This window comes from Equus caballus, chromosome 4, assembly GCF_041296265.1.
Source record: "Equus caballus isolate H_3958 breed thoroughbred chromosome 4, TB-T2T, whole genome shotgun sequence".
Classification (NCBI taxonomy): domain Eukaryota; kingdom Metazoa; phylum Chordata; class Mammalia; order Perissodactyla; family Equidae; genus Equus; species Equus caballus.
The window spans coordinates 89,881,806-89,904,488 of record NC_091687.1 but is presented as its reverse complement, the minus strand read 5'-3'; the positions used below and the strand labels follow the sequence as shown (position 1 = coordinate 89,904,488).

General features: G+C 44.4%; 1 protein-coding gene and 1 long non-coding RNA gene across 21 annotated transcripts in view; one reads left to right on the top strand and one right to left on the bottom strand.

Annotated features, from left to right (window-relative positions):
* The window catches only part of MKLN1 (muskelin 1), a 312,981-nt gene extending 309,434 nt beyond the window's left edge, over positions 1-3,547 (bottom strand). For 3 of the 18 annotated variants that reach the window (XM_023639695.2, XM_070265076.1, XM_070265089.1), the window contains exon 1: positions 3,057-3,149. The gene's annotated coding sequence lies outside the window, so the exon portion shown is untranslated. Of the gene's footprint in view, positions 1-3,056; positions 3,155-3,358 lie in introns of those variants that run through there. The other 15 variants (XM_070265075.1, XM_070265091.1, XM_005609409.4 and 12 more) reach the window with 12 other exon arrangements.
* The window catches only part of LOC102149605 (uncharacterized), a 77,566-nt gene continuing 58,246 nt past the window's right edge, over positions 3,364-22,683 (top strand). For 2 of the 3 annotated variants that reach the window (XR_011437993.1, XR_011437992.1), the window contains exons 1-2: positions 3,364-3,886; positions 4,801-5,897. This is a non-coding gene — a long non-coding RNA (uncharacterized lncRNA). The remainder of the gene's footprint in view (positions 3,887-4,800; positions 5,898-22,683) is intronic. The other variant, XR_011437994.1, reaches the window with a different exon arrangement.

Here is a 22,683-nt window from a genome sequence, read left to right as displayed (position 1 = left end):
TTAGGATAAGCTGAAACTTCTTAGGAAAACATACAAGACCTTGAGACTGGCCCCATGGCCAAGTGGTTAAGTTCACGCGCTCTGCTTCGGTTGCCCAGGGTTTCACTGGTTTGGATCCTGGGCACGGACATGGCACTGCTCATCAGGCCATGCTGAGGTGGCATCCCACATGCCACAACTAGAAGGACCCACAACTAGAATATACAACTATGTACTGGGGGCGTTTGGGGAGAAGAAGAAAAAAAAAAGATTGGCAACAGATGTTAACTCAGGGCTAATCTTAAAAAAAAAAAAGACATACAAGACCTTTCACATACAAGACTTTGCTGATCTTTCCAGGTGCATCCTTCAGAACTTCTGCCATGCCATTCATACAATGTATTTACTAAGAATCTACCACTTGCTGGGTACTGTCCTTCACCTTCAACTCTCTAGGCACCCCTTTTTACCTCCAGGACTTTACACATAGTATTTTCTTTGCCTGGAATACACTTCTCTTTAACCTGCCCACTTGTCTGGATTACTTCTACTCGTCCTTCAGAACTCCTCTCCAAATTCATCTTATGTGGTTAGGGACCCGTCCAAAGACCTGCCTGTTGATATTATCTCACTGTCTCATGATCAACTGTGCACTCATCTGTCGTCAACTGTGTACTCATCTGTCTCCTCAATATACTATAAGGTCCTTCGGAGCAGACTGTTTTATTTATCTTTGTATTCCCAGTGCCTAGCACAGTACCTGACACATAGCAGGCACTCAATAATGAATAAAGTGGTAGAGTTGGCTTTCAAAGTCAAGTCCTTTCTCTCTGGCACAAATCTCACATTTCTCCATGCTACTTCTTTACATTTTGAATTTGAAAATTTCAAAAGTCTGTACCAGGCATATTTTTGCCTATCAGTAAATAAAATACAGGCAAACAGATTATCGGTTGAATGAAGATTCAGTTGATTATTTCTTGTACAGCCCTTCCTCATCATTCCACTGTTTTGCTCATCAAAGTACTTTGGGCTAACTAAATCTAAAATTACTGAAAGACCTTTCTATACACTTTTATATCCTTTCTACCTCTTCTCCTGCTGCTGCCACAATACCACCAAGCAAGCAGAGAGTAAGTACATTGGGAATAAGGTCGATTTTATTTGATTGTCTGGCAACTGACACTAAAAAATGATATATCAACAGCAAATCATTCCTCCAAGATCTCTATGGATAGATGTTAATGTTTCAGCATCAAAATTTAACATGGCAAAATCCAGCTAAAATTGAAATTTTTATGTACTGAGTTCATATAATCACAGAATTTTGTAACTGAAAGGAAACTTAGAGATCCTTTAGTTCAGCACTTTTGTTAAGCTTCCATGAGGAAACCTGCGATGGCTCATGCAAGGTCATTCAGTCTATAGGAGAAGTGGGAGCAAACTCCCTAAGTATCATCAGCTAGCATTCCTCAATGCCATATATACCCTATTACTTTCCATCTAAACAACTTATCTAAATCAGAACCCACCTAAGTATTTACATAGTGTTTATCTTTATGATATTGCCTTTGTGATATCCTCTTTAAAAAGAGGAAGGAACTGAAAAAAAGAAAAGCATGGCTGTTTTGTCCAGGGATATAGGGGAATTGGTAAAAGAGACAATTAGTGCACAAAATGGTGGGCTCCCATTTGCAGCGTAGCCTTGTAATCACACTCTGTTCTCTGAGTGCCCCAGTGCTAACCCAAGCTTATTTGTGCTCCTGGGGCCTGGATTCCATTCAATTCTATGCCTTATTTAGTCTAAATTATTTCCCCAGCTTCAGTGTGCATTTCTTGAGCTTCATTTTAGAAATATCATACTTAAGTCTTCTCTCTCCCTGAGTTTGTTTCAGTTCTAATGCTGAGGAATGAAGATTCTGGGTAAAAGAAATAAAGATGCTGGGTTTTTCTCGGTTTTACCTTTCAAGAATGGTTTTCTCAAATGGCAACTGGCAGTCTACTTTCTTCCCCAAATGACGATGTTTTCCATGGGAATTAGAATTTAATTGGAATAATTTGTTTTCATGGAAAGCACAGATTTCTTTGCAAGAGGATCAGTTTGATAATGTTTTACCAGCCAGCGCTACGAGACCAAATATAAACCAGTTCTGAGAAACAGGAAGTGAACCTGACTGGTCTAGCCTGCATGTCCCAGGCAGTGACGCAAATACAGAAATCAAATTAGGAAAACAAGATACGTGGGTGTGAGGCGATCGATAACAATCCAGTATGCTGCAACAGAAGCAAGAACGCCTGTGACCAAATGCCATTCATTTTAATAACACCCGGAGAAGTTTGATTTCCACCTAAGACGCCAGTGATCAGAGAGAGCAGGGTGAGCTGGAGTTCCCTAGCAACCGCATGGGCTTCTGAGACAGTCATCAGCTTTTCAGCTAATCTTGCCAACCCCTCACTTCTAAATGTATGACTGACATAAAAAAAAAAAAAAAAAAAAGATGTTTCAGAAATTGCTTTGAAATTCCCAGGAACGAAATGGAAAGGACTAACAATAATAAAAGAAAACTTGTCCTGAGAAGTGCACGCAGGTAAAAGAAGTAACGTTTGCATGTGCCCAGCCTGTCCCCACATTCACTGCTCTCACTTCTGTTTCTGAACCCCTGGGGGTAAAGGGCAGCGGAGGTGAAGTTGTTCAGAGTGGAAGGCAGTCCCCTTATCCAACAGGAATCACAGCCTGAAAGTGGGGTGGGCCGTTCATGTAAGGCAGGAGGCTGCCGAGGGTGTAGGGCGGGAGGGAATATAAGGCATAGTTGTCTTTCTCCTTTAAGAATCAATTACCCTGATTGAAGGAGCTTGGGGAAGGAGGGTGGTGAAGGGAATGAAGCTATTTTTCCTATTGATTCTTTAATTGCGCCAGAGGCTGTTTGTCCGAGGCCACTGGCCAAGAGCATTATTTTCGTGGCCAAAGTGAGGTTGGGCAGGTTTCCATCCCCTTCCCTAGTTTTAAACAAGACGACCCATAAGGCGCCGCCAGGCTATAGGATTATGGTGTATGTTGACAGCTACGAGCTGTATACCTTAAAGCGCCAGGGCTGACGGGATGATGGTTCCCAAAAGCTGAATCTTTGCCTCTGGCTCTGTCCTGGGTTCGGGATGCACAACTCCTCTGTGTAGTCTGGGTCAACGGCGGGGCGTTATTCGCATTGTAATTATTGCTGCGTTTGGCCGGTCATCCTTATTATGGCCTGGGTCGCTCCCTTTCAGCTGGACACTGGGCTCCTTCAGTTTGGCTGGGGTGACTCCCAGTTTTTCCCGCCTCCCCATCTAACCCCCCTGCGCGCTCCCTTCCCAAGGCGACCACCTGCGCCGCCCCACTTACCATCTGCCCCGCGGGGAGGGCCCCCCGGGGTAGCGGAGCCCTCCCTGCTCCCGGGCGGTTCTGGGGGAGCTCGGTGTTTGCCTCCAGCCCTTCGCTACCGGAGAGATCAGGTTCCTCCCCTCCTCCCCCTCCAGCTCCGGCCGCCGCCGCCGCCTCCTTCTTGCATGACACAGCAGAACCGCAGCTGCTGCAGCAGGTCCCAACCATCCGCCCAGGAAGCGCCGCAACCCGGGCTCGGGAGGGGCGGAGGGGGGCGAGGCAGGGGTCACCGCCGAGGGGCATTCTTGCCCCCACTTTGCACCACACACTCCTTTCCCAGCCCAGGGGCACGGGAACAAAATCAGGCTAAAGCCGACCAGGCCAAGCCGTTGAGGAATGCTGGGGTTTGGCGTCAGAAGGGATGGGACCAGAGAGAAGGGTGTGAAGGAGACCCCAGTAGGGGCAGGACATTGCAGGTAAAGAAGGGGAAGAAGAGGCCGAGAAGTCAAGGGCCAGACTGTGAAGGAGACTAAAGGAGGTCAAAGAGAGGTAAGGAGGTAGAGTTGCTGAGAAGGGAGACCGAGCTGGGGGGGGGGGGGGGGGGTGGCGGGCAGCTGCAGGGGAAGGAGGACTGGGAGGAAGTACTTGGGGAGGCCTGGGCTAAGTACCCAGGCAGCACGGGAGCTGAATTGGGAGGCAAAGACAGAAAAGGGGAAAGGGATGGAAGAATTAGGTATTAGATAGGAGGGTAAATATTGGGGGACATATTATGGGATCAGAAGGGATGTATGGAGATCATTCATCATGGCTGATGAGGTAAACTGATGAGATGGAAAGAGATGCAGTCAAGGCAAAGCCAGAAGAAAGGATGATTTTCCATCCCATTTTTCAGTTTCCTGCGAAGTTTTTCATAATTCCACCAATCCAAACAGGGAGTTTTCCTCCTAGATGGAAAAGCATGAAGTAAAACACAGAAATAACTATTTAGCTTAGATTTACAGGATAAAATCTCCACGGTCCACACAAACTTTAAGGCAGATATTTGGAGTTTAAGGCATAACCCCATGAAAGGGTTGTGATTCAGTAATACGGAAGGCACTCAAAACTGATGGTATGGTTTCTACACATCACTAGACTTGAATGTCTTTCAAAGTGTTTAACTGTTTCAGTAAAATGCTAGAAATGATGACAAAATTATTGGTTCAAAATATCATAAAAATGCACATGCTTTTCTCTCTCTCTCTCCACACACTTATACGTATGTATACATTTACATATATAATTTCTAGTGTCTAGCATGTACAGTAGGATTAAGGGGAAAATGTATTTTTCTGATTATTTTTTCACCCACCAAACACATTCTACGCATTTTACAGCAGATCAGCTGCTTCTCACCATTTGAAAGAATGTGGTCAGAAAAGTAACGCAAAAACTGCCACTTTGGTTTTGTCTGTACCTTCCAGGTCATATCTTCGTACCTCACTTCCTGACACAAACAAGTTTTCACTGTTGTCAGCAACAAAGCCCTAATATAGCTGCGGAAGAGAAAAACTGCATTGCCTCTTGCCTCCTGCAAGCATCATCCACAGAGTTACCGGAGGAATGCAATTCCAGAAAGCTTTAAAGCTGGTGGTGATGGTAATTATGTATCAAATGCCTGATTCTATTTCTGTTATTATTGTTTTGTCATTTCTGTTCTACCCAAGAAGCTGACCGAACTCGCAGAGGGATAAATCCGGTTTTTCTTTTTGACTTGGTAGAATTGAATCAGACCCGATAGAAAACTCATTGCTCTTGGGAAAAAAAAAAGTAGGAGCCACGAAATGTCATTTTAACAGAGCGTGGGTTTTGTAACTGTAGGAAAGGATTTAAGGACGCTCCTTCTGTTCGGTTTTCTATGTAATAAGCAAAGGCTACACGCACGCACAGACGCCACAGCTCCCGGATGCTGTGGCTCCCTTATCTGGGCTTCTGCAGCGCCAGGAGCCCCTCCGGGATTCTGCGAGGGGCTCTCGGTGGGTGGTGGTACGAACGCTGCGGCCGCCGCCGCCAGTCCTGCTGCTGCTGTTGTTGCTGCTGCAGTCACGTGGGAGCCCCTTTAAGTTTCCATAGAGAGGCCTCTCCGGTGTCACATGATGGACATGATATAATGAAACAACATTGTGGAGAGGAAAGCATTAGGGGAGCCCACGGCTACAAAAACAAGTGAGTGAGAAGAGGTGGGAGGAAGAGAAACTACGCCACCTCCCCTGCAGCCCAGCCGCACGCAGCAGCAGCCCGTGAGGAGAAGTGGGCGACGCCGGGGGGCAGGGAGACGGGGTCCTCAGCCCCAGCCGGGGGTACCCCGCCGCCCACCGCGGAGAGAACAACTTTTAGCCGGCAGCCTCGGCCAGCACTGCACCTGTCTCCGGAGCCTCCATCGCTCCTCGCGATGATCAAAGGGAAATTCTAGAAGAATTTGCTCTACAAATATACATGCGCATCATTTTCCCCCTTGCGTCTCGCTCTGGAGGAAAGAAAGAGAAAGGGATTTAAGCAGCAGCGCGTGTTCAGCCCCAAGGTAAGTTCTGGAGGGTGGGGAAAGCCGGTTCAGCTGGACTTTGGGGTGGGAATTCTCTTCTCCGTTTAGACCTCTCGAGGTGAACGAGGCGTCCCCTCGCTGCTGGCGAGGCGGATGGGTTCGCTGGTCCAGCAGAAACGTTTCCACTGTGGACTCTGTTATTTCCTCTTTCGCACGCCCCGCGGTCCCACCCTGGGACTCCCCGGGGCCCCTCGCCTCCCCCCGGAAGGGGGCCGCAGGTCACAGCCGGGATGTTCGGGAGCCGGGCGAGGGAAGGTAGGGCTCGTGCCGCTACCCGGGAATGCCGAGGCGATTTCGCCATGTTTGTGTTGCGAAGAGCACTTTTTTCCCCTTTGAGGTGGCTTGATGCCACATGGCTCCTCCGGAGCTGCTGCCGGGCTGAGTGTGTGTGCTTTTTTTTTTTTCAATGTCCGCATTCCAGCTAATGTTGCGCAGATAAAATTCAAACTTGAGGTAAACAGAAGAGGAGGAGGAGGAGGAGGAGGGGAGGGAGGGAGGGGGGAGACTGTTTCCATTTCGAGATCCCACCTCTTCACTCCGCGGAGACCAACATCCCGAACCTGGCGAGCACTCGCTCGTTTCTCCCACCTACCCCACCTTTGCTGTCCACAAGAAATAAGGCGGCGGGGAGTGGGGGTGCTTAGAGAGGACGCCTGGGTTCTAAAAGGGGAAAACAGCCCTCGGCACTCAGGCCTTTGGCCACCTCCCTCGTTCCTTCGGGAGGGACCAAGGATGCCTTGGATTGCTCTGGAGCTGGGGGACGGGAGGACAGCGCTCCCGGGCGGGGCGAGGGGCTGCCTGTCCCCTCTCACTCCCTCTTACTTTAGGGTACCGGATGGTATCGCTCCCACCCCAACCCAGGCGCAGGTTCCAGAAGGCGGGCTGGGTGGGTCTCCAGGTTTCCAGAGGGCAGGTTGCGTAGCAGGTGTGTGGTGGGCATTTCTGTTTTCTAAGTCTTGCATTTGGTGGGACGACGTGGGTAGTCTTAAAGTGATTGGATGTTCAGAGCTGCGTCTTAATTTGCTTTTTTTTGCGAATTAGGGAGAAAAATCAAGACCTTACCTCCCCCCCTTCCCCCCGTTCCGCTGTAAAATATCTGATTCAGCTCGAAGCTAAGCAGAAGGGTGAGTGGGGATATGTAAGGGTGAGGGTGAGCTTCGTCATGTGGAAAACAAAGCTTCTGACAGCTTGTGGCCATCCCCTGGTCCCCCCACCCCGGCGGAATAGGTGGGTCGGGTGGCCGGAGAGGGGTGACATGCCATGGGGTGGGAGCGGCTCGGGAACCCTAAGTGCGCGGGGGTCCGCAGCCCTTGTCACCGGGGAGTGCCGTGCAGCGAGGAGGCGGCCACGTGAGGGTGGTCTGCGGAAGCGCTGGAGCCGAAGGATGGGGGTGAAGTGCGTAGCAGAGTCGTGACGGGCGCTGACACGAAGCCGCCGTGGGCGCTGGGCCGAGGAGGAGCGGACACTCGCGGCCGGACCCCAGAGCCGTGGCGACGTTTTCTTCCGATCGGCGGCCGGAGCCGGGCGCCTCCCACGCAGGGCCGGCGTCCCGGCCGCGGGTGGGTGCGCACTCCCGGGCCCTCTCCCGGGAGACCGTTTCCGGGCGGGGTCCCCGGCCGGGAGCAAGGGCTGTAAACAGGGTGGCGCCCTCTGCCCTCCCGCCCCCGGCCGGCCGGGGCGCGCGGCCGCGGCGCTGGGCAGTGGCGGCGGGGGCGCGCCCGCTCCCGCCACCCCCGCGCGCCCCGCCGCCGCCGCCGCCCGGCCGGCCGGCCTGCTCTGTTTTTGTTTTGATTGAGCCCGCGTGCAGCTGGCGCGTGTCGAGTCACGTGCCGTGGGCGGGAGGGGGCTGGGGCGCGGGAGCGGGGGCGCGGTGACGCACGCGTCCGGAGGGCCCGGCGCCCGCGGGGGCCGGGGGAGAGGGGCGAGGGGGCGTGTGCCCCAGACGATCCCGGGCGCGCCGGTGTCAAGGCGCGTCCGGCGGGGTCCAAGGGAGGTGATGCCGGTGAGCAGGGCTCGGACGTGGGTGTAAATCCCCGCGCTTGGAGTCCGTGGTCACAGCGTCTGGGCGAGCCTCCTGCGTCCGGGCCGGCCTGCGCTGATTCGGTCGGAGGTCTCTCAGACCTCACCGGCGCGGCGCTCTCTTTGGCTGGCAGAGAACTACGCGTGGTTCTTAATCCTGTTTATACATAGAAGCAACTGAATAGCTTCAGAAAGAACTCCGATGCCCGGCCCCGTTCCAGACCAGTGGAACCCCAATCTACCCCGGGCCTGGACATGGTGCATTAGAAAAAAGACCTCCCTGAGTATTTCTGATGCACAGGGAGGGGGTCAGAACTTATCGAAGTAACCAGCTTGATGGAATAGATAGTTGTGAAACCACCCATCTTTAGAGACGAAATAGTAAAAATAGCTAACACGTATTGATCGTCATTTTACAATTGGGGAAATTGAGGCTTAGGAGGTAAGAAAGAATTGGTCAGTGACGATCTCTGACTAGTACTCGGGGAGGCTGACTCCAGAACCCGTGCTTTCAGCCATGCTGTCTTGGAAATAGGTCTTTACCTAAGGGCCACATGTTTGCGTGAATAGCAATAGTTATATGTTTGCCTGCAGGCCAGCGAGTCTGTATACAGTATTTACCTATGTATTTATGTATTTTCATCTGGAAAGTTGTGCTTGTACTAAAGCGGGGAGAATCACTTGGTGAATTTGTTAAGGTATGTAGGCTACTAACGTTTTCAGGAAGTTTATAGTGAAGAGAAGAGAGGGGACCCCAGTAATTTGAAAAGAACACATTCCATGGGAGTTTTTTGTTTTGTTTTTAGACGTAAACATGTGCAAAGTGAAGGGAAGAGTCGAGAAGATTCAGGTATTTTCCAAGGATTTGCATACGCAGCCGCGGAAGTCCTTTCGGTTGCTGGCACGATACAATCTTGTGGTCATAGGCTGGGTGTAGCCCAAAGTGGGGGGCAGTCTACAGAGGAGCAGAAGCTTTGCCGTGAACATTTGGGAGCAAAATAACTATTACTCTGGTGTAGAGTACAGAAGTTCTGCTTCTACATTCCTCTTCTCCCTTTGCTTTATTTCATTTGTGTCCTGGTCAGATGAACTCTTACAGGGACTATTTAGATGTGAGGGTAACTCATCTGTTCTGAACATGTGTTTATTGATATATTCTCTAAAGATATTCCAAATAAAACTCACAGGAAACAGGTCTTTCCCTGAAAACAAAGGGCTCCTATTACCGTGTTTTTGCAACCAATACGTATTATTAGATGATACTGTGTCACAAAGAAATGTCTTTGTATTCCTACTAATGGTTGCTGTCTAATAGTGTTAGCTGTGTGGCAGACATAGGCATGTTACTTGGGAAATTTAAGGATTGGTTTTACGGTGCTTGCAGTTTGGGTGAGCAAAGTTTGTAGACCCACCAGGGCAAGCCTGACGTAAGCATGAGTGTTGGCAGTCTGGCATGGAAACAGCTCTCCAACCCCGTCTCCTTCCCTCCCTTGTCATCCGCGTCCCTCTTGACCACCAAAGCCACATTTCTCCGGCATTGCCAAACCACCCGTATTTCCTTTGCACAGCTCTGCCTAGGTTGCTCGTGGGTACCTCCTTCAGGAAATTTTCCCTGATTTCTCCTCAGAAAACATTGAAAAATCCCTTCCCTGTGTCACCTCTGTGTCCTGTGCATGTTTGTCTCACTGCATTTATCACGACCTGTCATATTGTTTTTGTTGACACGTTGGACACCCCTACTAACTGAGCTCATCAAAATTGGAAATGGGGATTATTTATCTGTGTGTGTCTGACACACAGTAGGTTCTTAAGTTCATTGCGTCGGTCTGAACTGAATTTGAGTTGCATTATTTGTGTTGATATTTGCCTGTGTCACCCGTCTTCGTTCTTAACTGTCTTCACCTCCTCTGCTACTAGCTACTAGGCTGAAAACCCACATCCTTGCACAGAGAACGCAGAATACCACCAACACATTCTTGTAAAAAGAGTAGGAGGGAGAGGGCAAAATGGAATCAGTTTTTCACTTGTGTCCCAATTTTGTTCTTGACTGACCAGTTGGGTGGCATGAATTTTCTTGGTTACTCATGCACACTGGAAGAGATACTTAATATTGTCACGTTCAACTTATTTAGGAAGGAAGAAATGGCGCTGCGTTACCGATGGACATACGTCTGTGTGCAGTGGCAGAATACAGACTCTTCGTCACATTTCATTACCCCATAATATTCAGGTTTGGTATTACAGAGCTATTTGTACTGTCCCATTAGAGCTTTCTGAGATGATAGAAATGATTTATAATGAGGTGTTTGTAATGACTTAGAAGTGATAGCCACTAGTCACTTGAGGCTGTTGAGTACTTTAAATGTAACTAGTGTGACATAGGAACTGAATTTCTAATTGATTTAAATGGAAATAGCCACAAATGGCTAGTGGATACTGTACTGGACAGCACAATTAGAGAGGACTGATTATGTTTAAGTTTAGTATTTGACAGGTAAATGTTTAGGCCAAGGTCTTCTGCCTTTAAAAGAAAATCTTGGTTCATTTTCTGGGGCTTAACACTGTGTGTCTGGTTCATAGATTATAAGGTGTTTACTGGGTGCTATTTTGACCTATGTGAGGCCTTCATATTACAGAGCGTTTGTCTGTGTGTTCTGTGAGCTTTTCATGTAGTTCATGTGGTCTCCCTTTTTTAGGAGCAGAGTGGAGTGATGACGAGTAATTATGATTATGAATAATTATTTACAAATCAAATGGAGTTGAGCCCTTGGCGTGTAAACTGAATGGAAGTCCCGTAAGTTCAGTCAACGCTTCTCTAAGATGTCTTGTGAGGAGCATGAGCTGTGTTTGTCTTGCTGGCTGTTGTCTCCCTCGTGCCTCATAGACTGCCTGATGCCCGGCGAGTGCTCAGAAATGTTTGTTGAATGAAAGAATGTTGAAATAATTTTAACCCCTCTAATTTAACTTCAGAGGGTATATTGTGGAGCTGAAGAGGAGGCTGAGGACCAGTAACTTCACTGAATTTACAGTCCTTCCAAGGAAGGCCATCTCTCCAGAGCATTATTGTTAATTCAGTGACTCTCATTTCTTTCCTGTAAAGTATGTAGCAGGGATTATTACCCTTCTTTGACGACGAATTGAAAAATAAAGGTACAAAATTTGGTCATAGAGGTCATCCACAGAGAGTTGGAAGTGTAAGTCAGAAAGAAGTAGTTGTTTCTGTGGCCTTGTGTGCTCATCCCTGGTTCTTCCGAGAAATAAAATCACACGCTGAACTGTATTAGTTAGAAAATTTGGTTTGTAAAGTCAAAGGTGACTAAACATGTTAGTGGGGTTGGAAAACAGGGTTGAAAACATCCCTAGTCTGGCATGACATTGAGAAAACAGCTTCAGTATGAGAAACAGGAATGGAAACGTTTATTTCTGAAACCTCTAAATCTCAATCTGTGGTAATCCTGACACCCAAGTTATAAACTTCTCAAAGAGGATATTTAAAGTGTAAATAGAAACAGATGTGTAGTCGGGGAGATAACCACTACTAGACTTTGAAATATTTATATAAAAAGGTACGAGATACATCAAACATCTGTTTAGAACGAGAGCCCTAGGGCCGAAAATTGTAGATGTCGTTTCATGTGGTCGATGTTGCATTGGTGGGTTGATGACGCAGCCGAGTATGTGGTCTTGTCCTTGTAGGAGATGATGCATAGTGTACCCTCTGTGCTGTGCGTCAGAGGCACCTACTTCGTGCTGTTGTGTGTGGCTTGATTCTAGGCCTGTCCTCGTTCCTGGGACACAGTCTAGCTTCCTATCATTCTGCCACTATGTGTTCCACAAATGAAAACTAATTTTATACAAGAGAAAATAAAAATCTGTTGACTTAAAAAAAAGTCATAGGATACATTCCAAGATAAAATCTGAAGTTTTTTTTTGGGGGGGGGAGGGTTACTTTGTTTTTTTAATCAATTTTTGGCCTATTAGTCCTTTATGATTGCTTTTCAAAGCCTTTAATGTGAACTCTTTGGTGGAGGGGGGAAAAGCCCCCAAAACCGAAAGCAGACTGTCAGCTATGTCCCGTAAATTCTTGCTGTTGCCCGCAAAACCAAACCGAAACAGCCATAACAAGACAAAACCCACTACTGCTATCAGCAACAGAAGTTAACCCAACCAGCCAAACAAACAGAGAAGCCTGTGAGCCCTGACTTGTTGCTTTTGTGGGGAGGTCAATAATGTGAAGTCTTTTTTCGGTACTACATGTAAATTACTCACAACAAGAAAATTTGTATCTGCCTGTCTGTCTAACTGTGACTTAAGAAGTAATACTGCAGTATAACAAGGTGTTTCCAGCCTGGGAAATCCTGAGGGCCTGCTTGGATTCAGGTGTACTGTTTAAGAATTATTTTGAAGGTTTATTGAGAACTATCTCTGGTGACCTTGGTCACTAACTTGATCTAAGACTTGCAGTTTCTGGCTTCATTTCTTTCTCATCAATGAGTGGCTGGATTGATCGGTGGTTCTCAGACTTTAGTGTGTATGCGAATCACCGAGGGCTTGTTAAAACCCAGATTGCTGGACCCCCCCCCCTGCAGTTTCTGACTCAGTAGGTCTGGGGCGAGTCTCATCATCTGCATTTCTTACAAGTTTCCAGGTGATGCTGATGCAGCTGGTCAGGGGACCACATTTTGAGAACCGCTGGATTAGATAATCTCTTCTAAAGGGGTATGATTCTGTGCCTGTTTTTCCTTCTTTTCCAGTTGCAGCACCTGTTGTTTGATTTCTGCACTGTTCCATCGTTTAAGGATTGCTGTATGGCAAACTGAGTTTTAAAAGTATCAGATGGATACAGAGTTTCTTGAGAATTCCATATATTTTGCAAAAACCTCTGGTCTGTTAAAACTCAGATTGGGTCTTCTTACTTAAGTAGAGTAGATGTCTCCAGTTAAAATATATTGACGTATTTCTGTTGTTATTAAATGACAGACTATTTGCCGCTCCTTAAACCTAAGTGTTGTATCAAAACGAACCAAGGACCTTTTAAGAGACAGCTCCAGAGTATGATGCGGTACCTTACATAATTGTGGGCTCACTAAATAAATGGTTTTTATGAGACATAGTTTTTTTCCTAGTTAAAACTCACTGGATTTGGATGCATAATAAGACTCCAATAGCGTTAACCTAGACAGTCTCGGAAGCTAACTGCCTCACAGAAGATTCGTGGTTGCAGGAAAGAGATGTCAGCCGAGAGATGAAGAGTAAGTCAGGGCATAACCATTCCCTGTTTTGGGGACTTTGGGGAACACTGGAAGCTCTGCAGTTTCTAAATAAAGGGGCTCTGGGGCTGGAGTCTGGAAGGAAAGCGATGAGAGACCAGGAGACGTCTTCAAGCAGCCCTTGGAGAGCCAGCACACTGTTCTTACCCAGAGGGCGTGTTTATTTGGGGGAAAGGGTCTGGCTTTGGGAGGGGTTCATGGAGAGTCCGAGGCGTTCTAACAGGTGGTGCTCTGGAGGCATTCCAGATCACACCAGACTCCCAGATGCCAAGAGTCCGATGGACTCAAGGTTTGAGGTGAGTTGAAGTGAGGTTTGACAATACATTCTCAAGTGAGTTAATTTTTTGAAGAGGAAAGAATAGTAAGATTTTGGAGGGAAAAAAAAAAATCTCATCTAAGAGGAAGGAAATAAAAAAGAAGAGTAGGGAATGGGAGGGTAAAAATGAAAAATTTTACATTTTGAGGTGTTCTAAAACTCTGTGTATGTCAAGACTAGTCACTAGCACAGGCTTCTTTGTTAGAAAATAAGTTAAGGAGTTTTCCTATTCATTTCCAGTGAATACTTCAGGATATCACCAGATACTATTATTTGACTTACATCAAATGGCTTTTCAAAGTTAGGCCCAGAGTTCATGCAGTGCTTACTTTTTTAGGTGGCTTTATGATCGCTAACCAGTTTAGATCAAATTCCTGGCAGGCACGTGCTGTACTTATGGCCCGGCGGGTTTATGGATTAGGGAGCAAGTCATTTGTGTAGCGTAGGCCGCAGAGCTGGGCTGAGACCATGGGGTCTCATTGCTTTTCACATTTGCCCATGGTAGTTTTGTCTTGAAAGTCTCTGTTTTCTAACTGCTCTTATAAAATGTTTGAACTTTAAATCTTGGAGTTGATTTAGCATCTGTATAATTGATTGTAGATTATATTTCGTGGATATGGCCCTGAGATTTTGACCTGTTTATTTCTTTGAAAAGAACTACATGTGATTTGCTACTCAGATGTGCAGGCATTTCTTGACTCAAATATCTGTGACATAATCTTCGTAACTAAATCTGTGAAGCTGTTTTGAATTCTTTGGACTTGACAGTTTGAGGCTGGGGTTGGCAGTCTGTATGACAAGAGTGCCGGGGGTGGCCCACGGGCCAGTTATCCTGGAACAGCCAGGGGGAGGGAGGTGTTGCTGTCTGATCCCCTCCCCCAACTTTCTTAGAGTTTGCCACCCCCCCCCCCCACCAATCCTTCCTCCCCTCCTCCTCAGGACGTTTAAAAAGCTTCCTGTGCTTTAGAGAATTAAGACACTTAGTGTTTTTCTTGTGTAATCACACTAGCACTTGGCGACATCAGTCTTTGCTCTCCCGCGTCTCTCCAGGTTCCTTTCTTCCAACTTCGGGTATTTCTCTTTCTGTCACAGCTGCACATCTAGCTTCTCCTGCTGACTCCTGATTGGCCATAGCCCCCATGTGGATTTCCTTTATCGTCCTTTCTCCACATTTTCCTCTTCTTCCTTTGCTGGTTAGAAGTTCTGTTTCTGTGCTGTGGCAGATCTTACTTAGTTTGATAGGAAGAGTATTGAGGTAGGATAGTTTTAATAACTGTGATAATGATGAGTGGGTACCTATCTCTTTGGATACTGAGCTTGGTGCTTATATTCTTTCCACTGAATTCTAGTTCCCACTAGCTATAGAACCTTAGGAGAGTGTCCAAGTCTGTGCCATAGGCTGCTCATCTGTAAAATGAGGGGTTGGGGGAGCAAGGTGTTTCTCGCCCTAAAATGCCGTGGTTGAGTTTATTCACATTGTGGTCTGGTTGTAAACTCTCATGAGAATACTTGTGGAGCTTTTTGAAAGACACCTGTTAAACAAGACTGGTCTCAGTGCATCAGGACATCCAGGACTCCCTAAATTAGGTCATCTGCTGTATGGCTGGCCATCTTTTTCCTTTAGGAGTTAGGGATGGCTCTCAAGGGCACCCTTCTCCATACTTGTGCTGTCTGCATCAGAAGACCCAAAATTGAACCAGAACTGGAAAGGCTGTTGACCGTGATTTGGAAGACCCTGCTGCTCTCATCTCCACGCTGGAGGCCCTGGGCTTCTAGAGACGTCCTTTCATTGATGGTATTCAGACCACTAGGGGAGTTTCTGGGAACCTGCTTAATACTTGTATTAATTCTTGTACAACTCAGGAAAACAGTCCTACCTCAGATCTTTCTCTTGCAAAATTGTGTGTGGTCTGTGACCTTGAGTGCTTGTTTCCTGTTTCTAGGGAAATTTTTGTTAGTATTGAGTCTTTTTGTAATGTTCACAACTACCTCAAGCTACTTATCTGTACCTTGTCAAGGCCACTGACGATTGTTTTGCTTTCTGCTTTTATATTGATGTATCATGCATTCATTGCACCTATTGTCCGTTTTCTAAAAAATCTACGATTATCTTCTTTTGTTTTTTTATGTTCCCGGCAAGGTTAATCGTTGCTATGCTAAGAACACTCACTTCATCAGCTTTGTCCTTAGTGTCACTCGTATTCCTTCAGCTTTTCCTATTGTTTAGCTTTTCAAAATCGTGTAATACCTACTTTTTATAGGCCCTGTCTATTGTGATGGCTCTTCAGTCTTCAGTGATTATTGCCTAAAAATGCAGGTACGGGATAGCAATAAGTGAAAAGTATTTTTAAATAAATTGACATTCATATCCTTTCTTTGGCTTTTATCTTTGAAATCTGTGTCTATGTTATGCCGTTTAGTTAGTTGGTGAAAAGATACTATGCTTGCAGGCTTCTCCTATATTCGTGTGAAAAGATATCAAAATCTTTCTCTGCGCCCACTCTTAAAGTGTCGAAGCTAAGTCGTCTTCTACTAATTTAATTCTTCTGAAAGGAGCATAGGAGTTTGCTCTTTGCCGTCTATCTTTGTTACTGCCTAACTAGCAGTTTGGAGCAAAGACTTTATAAGCTTAATGAATCAGTACCCTACTTAGTCATTTCACATCGTCTGCAGAATATTTTCAATAATAGAAGATCATTTGAGAGTCTAAAAAAACAGAAATATTCTGGCAGCAGATTTGCTTTAAAAAGATTTTTTTAAGTGCTTATCCATATAAGAAATCAAGCCTCGTAATAGCTGAAGAGCATTTGCTCTTGTATGGTGGACGTGATGGTGCCATGATATCCTGCGCTCATTCTGTGTCCGATGGTCCCAGCCCCTTGACGGAGGAAGGGGCCCACGTTGTTGAGTTTGTTTGAAGAGGAAAGAATAGTAAGATTTTGGAGGGGAAAAAAAAAATCTCATCTAAGAGGAAGGAAATAAAAAAGAAGAGTAGGGAATGGGAGGGTAAAAATGAAAAATTTTACATTTTGAGGTGTTCTAAAACTCTGTGTATGTCAAGACTAGTCACTAGCACAGGCTTCTTTGTTAGAAAATAAGTTAAGGAGTTTTCCTATTCATTTCCAGTGAATACTTCAGGATATCACCAGATACTATTATTTGACTTACATCAAATGGCTTTTCAAAGTTAGGCCCAGAGTTCATGCAGTGCTTACTTTTGACAGCTGCAGTGGCATCTCGAGGGTCTCACTGGAAATGCCCTCCTTCGGACTGTATTTTGTAGTTTTTGGAGAGTACCAGTTTTTGAAAGTATTGAATTGCAGTTGTATAAATATGCATATTATTTGCTAAAACATCTTTTTTGGATCATTATACTCTTTTGGAGTTATGAGATCCAAACTGTGGAAAGATGACTCCTCGGGAACATGTGAGGGCCTGGACGTCCCAGGTCAACAGTCCAGTGTATTTTGGATTGTAGCTGTTTCTGTGTTACTTTTCATGCCTTGGCATCTTCCTAATCCTCGACGTGAAGTCTAGGACCAGGCACAAGTAAACATGTCCTCTCTGGGCAAACTTTCTGTCTGAAAACAAACAAACAAAAATGCTTAAAGGTGTCTGGACTCTGAGGGAGGTTGGTGGGATGCTGGCACACCATGGCCCTGGGATGCTGGCACACCACGGCCCTGGGATGCTGACAAGCCATTGTTGGCAATTCCTCTCCTCCTTGTTTATTCTCTTTTCTTTCCATTTGCTTTACTCTCTCAATTTCCTTCCTTTTTTTCTTTTTGGGTCCTGTTTCTTCTATTCCTCTTCCTTTCCCTGTTGCTTTTTTCTCGTTCCTGGATCAGATAGCCTAGTAACATCCTACAGCTGGCACAGGCATTTTTTTTTTAGCTTGACTAATGGCAGACCAGATCTAAAGACAAGTTTTATTCTGATAGTTAACGTTACTGTAGTCAGTAAAATTCCATGCTGCTGCGCACTATTTCTGAAGAGTTTAATATGTTTCTATAGCATATTTCATGTTGAATGGAAAATGAAGTGAAATGTAGAACTTCCCAGATCCTTTGAGATAGTTAAATAGATGTTCAAGTAGGTTTCAGACTGAAGTTTAAATTTTGTGCTAAGACGCATTCTGCCAAAATGTAAGTAATAGTAATCATGTAGATGATGAATTTCAGGATTCTTTCTGTTTATGAAGTTTTTGGTAAAGTTGTTGTTTGGGTTAAAATAATGTTTTTAAACTGTTTAAGCTGTAACAAAGTTTGGTCTGAGAAATGTGACAGAGTCAGATTTATAAGTACACACCTGTTGCTTATGCCAGTGTCAAGGATCAGAGCACATTCTAGCTCTAAGGGACTTCAGAGTTCATTATAATTCAATCCTCTTATTTTACAGATGACACAATTTACTTAATTTTACACGCCTGGTTATTGGCATCGTAGACCACAATTAGGACTTCTGCTTCCCGAGGCACTCTGCTTTTTATGGACCGAGAGTTAAATCTATCAAATTTAGAGGTAAAGGGGGCAGAAAGCCTGAGAAGAGCATATGAATTCTAAACCTAGCTTGATTTGATTAGTTACGAGAGATTGGATGAGGTGTTGAACCTCTCTGGATCTCAGTTTTTGGAGGGTTGAACTGTAATTGCACGTTTGTGCAGTTTCCATTTGTGTCTTATTTCATGTAGATCTTATTCCTATTTTTCAGTAGATATCGTTTGTCTTTTTCCTTGTTAGTGAATCAGCTTTTCCACAGTGTATTGTTGTTAGACACAGGTTGTTGTCTTCATCAACATGACAGTGTCTCTGTGTTCAAGTGTCGTTAGTGTCATTCTGACTGACCGAAGCACACCTTCAGAGGCGGGTCTCCCCTAGTTTCAAACTGGTGAAAGGGTACCGTGCAGGAATGGTCTGTAGACAGGTATTGAGAGGTGCTTTTTTCAAATTGTTTACAGTTTATTACAGTGTTAGAGAGTAATGTTATGTAAATAAAATTTAAGAGAATTTGGCCATTCTAACTTCTCGAGTTGCTTTATTTGGGATTATGGAACAGGTTTTTCCCTTCTCAGTGGGATAATCTGTCATTGTTTGTGTCAGAGAGAAGACGGTTGTGACAGTCTGGAGGGATAGGCAGGATGAGATGAGTTGCAAGTGTTGGAGGAGAAGCTGAAGAGACGGGAGTTGCTTCTCGAGCAGACCGCGGTGGTGGGCTGTGAGACCTCTCCACTGCCTAGCAGTGGTTCCCATACCCTTCTTTGTTTAAAGAACCCTTTTCTTTCAGTAAACACTGAATACCTGTCATGTGCATCACATTGACCTGAGTGCTGTGGGAATTACGAAATGACTCATCGAGAGCTGCTTCCTCTGGGTATTTAGTCTCTAGCTGGGTTTCCAGTATATACGCCACGAAACGCTGAGATCCAGTAAATGTCTGAATTCCCCAGAGAATGGTCTAGACAAGGAGGGAGAAGGGAGGACTGAAGCAGTAGGGGAAGACCCCAGGGGCCGTGATGTTTGAGCAGTTCAAGGTTGAAGGACCAATAGTTGAAAATAACTAAAGAAGTCATTTTAACTTTCTTTCGGGAGAGGGTGTGAGGGATGAGGTTGGACTAGGTTAGGACATAGGCGTGGGAGCTGGGAAATGACCATTGTATGTTTTAAGGTAGCAAAGGAAGGGACCCTATGGAAGTACCAGAACCCTTTTGCCCCATCTTTTTATTTTGAAAACTTCAAATCTTTAGAAAAATAGCACTTTGAACATTTATATACCCTTCTAGATTAATCACTTGTTAATATTTTGCCGTACTGCCTGCTTGCTCTGTCTGTATGGGTTTGGAATCAAATGTGGTGTGTATCTTTTGCTTAACCACTTGAATATAGGTTGCAAATGCTCATCACACTTCATCTCTAAATTCCTGCCAAAGAGGACTTTTTTCCATGTAACCACAATACAATTATAACACCCAACAAGTTTGGCATTGACATAATAACATGGTCTAATATATAGGAAATATTCAGGTTTGGAGCTAGAATGTGTTTTTCTTTTTCTTTTTTAAAAGCAGGCAGACATGTCCGGCACAATGTATATTGAAAGGATGGATGGAACGAGACTAGAGCCATGGAAACTGGTTTATGTATATTTAAAGTCATATATAGCCTTGAAAATAGAAAGAGGAAGCTCGTTATATTCTGTGATGCTATATTCTTGGAGATACAATCTTAGGTTAAGAACAAGGCATAGAAGAGTGTAAAAAGAATTTATAACCATTTGTGCGTGTATAGATGTAGATGTATAGATACAATATCTCTGGAAGGACGGAAGATGGACTGTAACATTTCACGCCTCTAAGAGAAGGAAGTAGGTGGCTGGAGGACACGGAGACGTTTCCCTGAATACCCTTTTTTACTTTTTAACTACTTGAAAATATTTCTTACTCAAAAATAAATAGTAAATAAGCAAGCACAGACTTATGTGGAGACACGATGATTAGCTTTGCAGCATGGAGGATAACACTTTATGTTCTAAAGAAATTTGGAGAATGAGACCTGAAACAAAGAAGGTGGAGGACAATTTTTGTCTTTTAAATTTTGAAGGGAAATGTGCTGTTTGTGCCACTTATTAGAAAAGGATGTCCAGGAGGTAAGTAGGTCTGTTTTTTGGGAGCTGCTGGTGTGGGGAGGAGGGACCTGATGGGGACCTGATATCCAAGATTTCACAGAGGAAAACACAAGGAAAGATGTGGTAGGAGTTTGTATATTCCTCTTGGAGTAAAGGAGATTTTTTTCATCCTCGAAGAGTGGGAAACAAGAAGAGAAGTTTGTGGTTTGTTTCAGTAGAAAAGTATAGAAGACGGCAAATGGGACTTAGAATTTACAGTGAGTATGTTCACATTACCTTCGATGAGAAAAGATAGTAAGTAAGTTAAAAAAGCTACTAAGAGAAAATGAACATTTAGGAATAACGTCTGGCTATTTTCTTGATTTTAGTGAAGACAGATTCTTGGGTTTTACTGAAGATTACGAAGGTTAAAAGAAGACCTTATTGAGTAAAAAGTAGAAATCTGTTATTAGTAAATTATTTCTACTTGATAGCAATTTGATTATTTTGTGTGATAGCTTTTGTATAATTATATGGTGAACTTGCTTGGTATTTATCCTTAAAAATTGCTATTTTGGGGGCCGTCCCAGTGGTGTAGTGGTTAAGTTCATGTGCTCTGCTTCAGCAGGCTGGGGTTCACAGGATCCGATCCCAGGCACAGATCTACACACAGCTCATCAAGCCATGCTGTGGCAGCATCCCACATACAAAACAGAGGAAGATTGGGATGATGTTAGCTGAGGGACACTTTTCCTCAAGCAAAAAGAGGAAGATTGGCAAAAGATGTTAGCTCAGGGCCAATCTTGCACACCAAAAAAATAAATAAATAAGTAAGTAAATTGCTATTTCACAGTGTTTTGAAATATGTCATCTGAAAGGTTAATTTCAGAATTAACTCACCCACAGTTTATGTTCTGTTTTTGTATGATTAACACAGAGTTATTGATTGTTACTTAGTGCCTTTTCTTCAAGGCCAGTGTTTATTAATCAGCAAATGTTGAATTGCTCCCAGTGTCCATTAGGCATCCTGTGGTTAATGGAGACACATGGTCTGCCCTTGATAGATGCTTCTGGGAAGTTGACATTTCACCATTGGTAGTTAAATTCCTGTCGAGGAGGGAAGCCGCTGATTGCTTAGGCAGGTCTCAAGAGGAGCAGAACTCTGCACTGTTTGATCAGGCGTCTAGGGTGTGATTTTGGAGGTGAAGAAATTTGATTTTATCAGTTCATTCAGAGTCGATGGGGATTGTGAGATTGAATGAAGCTAACTAAACTAAGCAAGGTTGCAGAAGATGGAATGTTAATTTGCAGTGGGAGAGGTTCTGTGGCCAGCTGTGGGTTTGTGGAAAGGATAAAATTTGGATCATAACTTTACTTGGTGATCATAGAAATAAGATGGGGAAGAATTGGGTATTTTCAATTGCTGTTTCCAACAATTCATGGGAATTTGATAGAGAACTTGTTTTTTTTTACTCCAGGGGCTATTCTGTGTAAAAAACTGGGGCCTAAAATCAGAGCATCTTTACTAGAGTGTGGTGCTGATAAACGTGAGGAATTCTTCTCGAGTTTCCTTTGTAATGAGCTACCAAAGGCCTCGTTATCCTATGTCAGACATGTTCCAATACAATGGAGAAATAATAGTAATAACAATAATAATGGATGCTTACTCTGTGTTGGGCACTTTGCTAAGATGTTGTTCTTCTCTTGTTTCATTAATCCCACAAGAGCGCTAGGAGATGGTACTGTTATCATTCCCACTTTATAAAGTTATAGGGTTTAGCGCAGCTTAGGGCTTGGAACCCAAATTCAGAGCCAGGTAGCCTACTGTCCAGGCTCTTGTGGTCATATCCACATGTGATAGAATTTCTTGTGCACATTTCAGCTTCTTTCCAGTTGTGTTTCCCTTAGGCTATTGCTTGGTCGTTTTGAGACACTTTCTCTCTCAAATGAACACTTAGAAAATGCAGTTATTGTTAAAATATTTAAACACTAACTCGTAAGGTAGTTTCTTTTTGAAGATTGCTGATCTTAATCTATTTTATGATAATTCAGAATCATTTCATTTAGAGGACGGACCATTAAAAAGGTTGCAAAAAACCCAAAGATAATGCAAAGAACATCTATTTTTACTTAGATTCACCTGTTGTTAACATTTTCCCCCATTTACTTTATCATTTGTGCATATTTTCCTATTCTGTATTTTTGTATGTATATGTGTGTATACGTATTCCTTTTTCTGAATCATTTGAGGATGTTACATATCTCATGGCCCTTTACCTCTAGTTATTTCAGTGTGTATTTCCTAAGAATAGGGGTTTTCTCTATTTGGATAATATTTGGGCTTACAGTAATAGTTACTGTTTCATAAATTTATATTGTTAAAATGTTTTAATCTAATCTGCTATTCATATGATGGTTTTGTCAGTTGACTTAATCAAGATTTTTATCATATTTTTTTCCCTGTGGTATGAGATCCAGTATAGGGTCATAGATCACATTTAGGTGACATATCTGTTTAATATTCTTTAATCTGAAAAACAGAAAGTTTTTCTTTGTCTTT